This window comes from Cervus elaphus, chromosome X (assembly GCF_910594005.1).
Source record: "Cervus elaphus chromosome X, mCerEla1.1, whole genome shotgun sequence".
Taxonomy (NCBI): domain Eukaryota; kingdom Metazoa; phylum Chordata; class Mammalia; order Artiodactyla; family Cervidae; genus Cervus; species Cervus elaphus.
The window spans coordinates 166,799,074-166,804,131 of record NC_057848.1 but is presented as its reverse complement, the minus strand read 5'-3'; the positions used below and the strand labels follow the sequence as shown (position 1 = coordinate 166,804,131).

The 5,058-nt window shown below is 53.2% G+C and overlaps 1 pseudogene; it reads right to left on the bottom strand.

The window, feature by feature from the left end:
- Window positions 1–1,255: 1,255 nt before the first annotated feature.
- LOC122690578 lies at window positions 1,256–4,164 on the bottom strand (annotated as a pseudogene).
- Between the last annotated feature and the right edge of the window lie 894 nt (window positions 4,165–5,058).

The window sequence follows — 5,058 nt, the reverse complement described above, 5'->3', positions numbered from 1 at the left end:
GTGATCAGAAGTTGTTTTGTGAAGTTTGCTCTGTGTTCAGATATTCTTTTCATGAATTTGTAGGAGAGAAAGAGGTCTCCCCTTCCTACTCCTCCGCCATCTTCTTTCCTTGTATTTTTCTAGCAACTTTACATTTTCTGTTATGAGTATGCATTAATTTTTAATAAAGTTATACAGTATCTTTTTCAACATGTAAAGAATACATTTGGATTTTATAAATTACATTCATAAGCATTCTTCTATTTCTCCACGAGAGGGCAGAATACCAGACTAGACCAACTGCAGTACAATGGCCTAGAAGTTCAGGAGATACTGTCTGTGCGATTGGCTGGTACTTGCAGGACAGTTGTCACTGGCCATTCTTTCCTCACTTTCTGTCCTGGAAATGGGCACTGCAGAGATACTTCGACCAGTTTCCCCAAGGCTGTGGATGCCTCGTGCCTCCTCTTCTGGTTACTCCACATCTCACGTTCTGTCGCCTTCACCTCTGTGTCTTCAGTGGGCCAGACACACGCACAAACACAGGCAACACAAGCATGCCTGTGTACACACACTCGTGAAAGATACAGGGACATAAACACAAAATAGGGAACACAGGTGTTTCAGTAGTTGAAGACGCCTGTCTCCAGCAATGTGGGAGATGATGTTAGTAGGCTCCATGTCCTGCCCTTTTGGGGTCCCTGTCCATTGCCTCCCCCAGCCCTTCAGTATTATCACCAGCCAGGCTAAAGCCATTTCCAGCTTTGACTGTGTGTTGGTGGTGAGAGGCCAAGCGGCGGATGTGGAAATACAGAGAAGACTCCAAAGTCAGCACACAAGTGCAATGTGACACCAGAGAGAAGCCCGTTGCAATTGGTGGGGCTTCCCAGGAGAAGGGGTGGGGGTAAAGGGCCCAGGGAATCTCAAACTCAATGAGCAGCAGGAGGCCTGTGGATGGCAGGACCCAGGGAAGGAAGATTCTGATGAAGGAGCTTGATTAACCCTGCCTCTATCAGAATCACATAGGACTCTCATGCTGTAAGCACAGCTGCTTCATTTGTGACTTGGACACGAAATGACTGGAGGATGACTTGAGGATGAGGTCCTCAATCATCCAGTCTATGTGCATGACACGAACCAAGGCTCCACATCCAGCCTGCATGAGCCTGAGATTCCCCATGTGGGAAAGGAGTGTCCTGGCCTCTACATGGCTGTGCCTTCAGGGCCCAGCTTCTGATCCCCTCACAACCCATGTTTCTCTCAGTTACCTCTCGTTTCAGAACCTTCTACCTGGGTAGTGCTGCAAGGGACTGATCAACAAGTCTTTGTCGATGATCTGCTGGCAACACGAACAAGGCCAGCACTGGGCTGGCCAGGCCCCAGACCATCCCAGGAGCAGCCAAGAACTCTAATAGCAATCACCAATTCTGCAGAGGCCCAGAGAGACTCCACCTCAGCAATCCTGTTTGATCCTGGGCAGTTGTGATCTGACAGCAAGTTGAGGAAGTTAAGGCTGCTGCTGTTCAGCCCATTGGCTGGGAGCTCCCCTTTCATAATCCCAGAGTTAGTGGCCTAGAGGCGAATGATGCACCCTGGAGGAATCCTGTATCCTGGGGAATACAGGGGAGACAGGGTCGGATCATGCAGGAGGAGCATGCACTCCCTCCCCCACCCACTCACACTGCACTGGGAGCTAAGTTGTGCCAGTGATGTCAAGGTAGTATTCCTTAATGATCACTGTCTTGCACAAGTAGGGGTTGTTCCAAAAGGAAAATATCAGCTTGCAGCGAGACTGGGGATGGCTCAGCTCCTGCACATTTCAGGACCAGGAAGAGGGAAAAGGTGCAAGCTTCTAGGGTCCTCAGCTTGCCTGCCAGGCGGGCATCAACAGCTTCTGCTACTCCTCTCCGAATGCTCACACCACATGCACAGGGATAACATGATTCCCCCTCATCCTTCCCCATTCAGCTCCCCTACACACCGGTCCTCTGAGTCTCCCTCTGCTGCTGCTGCTGCTGCTGCTAAGTCACTTCAGTCGTGTCCGACTCTTCCTGACCCCACGGACTGCAGCCTACCAGACTCCTCCATCCATGGGATTTTCCAGGCAAGAGTGCTGGAATGGGAGTCTCCCTCACTGAGCTTCCAATCCATCATGTCGTTCACCAAGTATTTGTCTTGGTTACTGATAATGATGGACACCTGGGGGTGGTTCATAATCTGCTTTACGTCAAGGAGCCAGTCATGTTACATGCCAGGCAAGGGAGTGCCATGAGCAACAGGGCTTGTCCAGGGCAGACAAGGACGCTGACACAGGCATCTGCAACGGCTCTGGGCACTCCTTCGTGCCCAGCCACCCCACCGCTGTCCCCAGCCCCTGCCATACCATCAGACATGCTCATGAGTCTCGGTCCCCCGTGGTCTTCTGCATCTGAGGCTATCTGCATCCGCCTAGGGAGAGTGTTTCTGACTGCTCCTGATTTCTGCCTGGCCTGTGTTTGTTGGGTAGTGCCATGTCACCGTTTAGAATGTCAGGAACGGAAGTCTCTGTGGCACATCGTGTCTGCAGGCAAGTATGTACATTGTGTGTGGGTACACTTGTGTGTGTGTGTGTGCGTTTAGCAAGAAAACCCTGGTCTCTGGTCTGCTACCTGTCTTCAAAAGGGATGGCAATGATGTGTCTGCAGTCATCTTTCATTCGTAGCATACAAGGACAGCAGTACCTTCCAGCTCCACAAGGGTGGACAGCCTCGTGCTTCTGCACTGCATTCGTGGGGAAACCTTCAGGGGCTCTGATGGACCAGGACAGGTTGTGAGCCGTCTGCTATCTCTACCACTTTCCAGGATTATCCACAATTGCGATGAAAGCTCTCTGGGAATGTTCCTCTGGGCTACTGTCACTGGTAACTCCTGACATAGCGTCCCCGCCAGGAGACTCCTGTGCATCTGTTCTTCAGATGCAGGGGTAAAAGAGGCACAAAAAGTCATGCCTCTGACACCCACAGCTGTGGTGGCCCTGCCCAGGCTCTCTCTCGAGGTGCCTTTGGAGACCGCCACTCCACCAGACCCTCTTCCCTCAGCCCCCTCACCTTGCCTGTGCCCTCTTCCCCAACCTTCCTCCTGTCCCCCCTCCATGTCTTCCTCCTGAGAAGCTGAACCCATGGAGTGGAGGTCAGGATACAGCTTTGGCCCAGAAGCCAGGGATGCCCTGGATGATGGCACCCCTTCCAGCCAAGTGAGCCTTCTTCCTGTGTTGGTTCTGCCACCTGATAGGAGTGCAGGTCCTGTGGTCTTTCTCATGCCGAGAGCTCATCTCCACAGGCAGGGCTGCCAGCACCTCTAGTCCCTCCAGTGCAGGCCATTCACTCGGCGCTCCTGGCCTTGAATGTTCCTGGCTCTACTCCTTTGGCTTCTCCTCACACACCTATGAGGACATCTGCTCCTTCTCCTTGTCAGTCACCACCTCCATCTCCTACATAATGTCTACCACCAGCAGCTGGAACCAGCAGCAGCACAATCCCCGCCAATTCTGCCCCATCCAGGTCCGTGACTTCCACACTGCCTCCACCCTGAAGAGAGCAACCTCCTCGCCTGGAACGTCCCCTGGTGCCTGCAATGTCCCTGATGACCCCATGGTGCTGGCAGGTCACAGAGGCCCTGCCCCCTGAACCTAGGATCAAAACTACAAAGTTCCACAGTCCTCCACAGCTCCAGCCTTCTTCTGGCTGTGTCTCACTCTCCACGTGGCCCTGGCCTTGACCCCGAGCTGGGGCAGCAGTTAAGGGGCTGGACATGACAGCTCAGCAGGTGGCATGCCCAGCCTGTCCACAGGCTGCAGTCACCCTCTGGAGATAGCTTCATCTTTCTGGGGGTGCTCTGAGACTGAAGAAAAGGGCGGGGAATGGCCTGGGGCATGGTGCACATTCCAGCCCCAATCACCCAGGCACTCGGGCCCCCTAGGCTGCTGGAGCTGTGAGTCACGCCCAGGTTGCTGGGCCAAAATCTCGACCAATCACAGAGAAGGTAGTGGGAGGCACCTTCCAGGGACACGCCCCTAGCCCAGAGGGAATTGCTCCAGGGGGTCCTGGGCTCCAGCGCCCACACGTGGCTGCCTTTGCTCCAGTCAACGTGCCTGTCCACATACTTTCCCTGCCTTGTATCTGGCACCTCCCGGGTGCCAACGGCCATTGACTTGGCCTCCGGAAATCTGAACCACGAGTTCCTTGCTTCCATATTGAAAAAGCACATTCCCCACAGGACCTTTAACCACTGAGAGCTCTCCCAATGTGTCCAATGAAAGGCAGGGGGTCAACGTGGCTGGATAGTTGCCCTCCATTGGACAGAGAGTCAGATGCTGTCTGGATGATAGTGGATCAGCTACAAACCCACCTGTTTGCTACATTTGAGCTCCACTGCTCAGGGCACCAGAGCCATAGGGCACAGAGCTCTCTCTGTGTCTGTCTCTGCTTCTGTTTTCCTGCCCATCTTTCCGTGTGTGTGGTAGGGGCTTTTGTCTGTTTGACTCTGTCTCTCTGACTGGTGTTGTTGCCCTCTGTCAATCTCTGGACAACAGAGCTTGGAAAAGACCCTTAACCTTGGCATGAAGCCAAAGCCCTCTCCTGTATGAGTTGCATCCAGGGAGAGGCGACTTTGTCAGTCCACACAGTTGAAGAATGCTTTCTCAAACTTGAGAGGCGAACACAGGCAATGTCTGCTGAACCACACCAAGGGACAGGCGTCCTTCCCTCCCTTGCATGATAGACATGAACACTGCACAGGACTAAGGCGACTTGGCCACACATTGGAGACAGGCAGAAACAGGGCATGCTCTTCCTGGCATGAAGGAACTCCCAGAACCCTGTTGCAATGCCAGTCAGTGAGATATTAAGGACAGCACTGCATTAAGGGCCATGATTCTTTGGTATTAGACGAACTGAAGTCTGCCCATTTACCACATAGAGGCCCTTTCCAAGTTGTTCTGTTCTCATCTAGCCTCCAGATAAGAACACTTCACAGCCTATCCTGTCTCCCCAGCCCCGTGGGGCTGGGAGCAGTGAGAGGATCAACCTAATCCATCCTTTG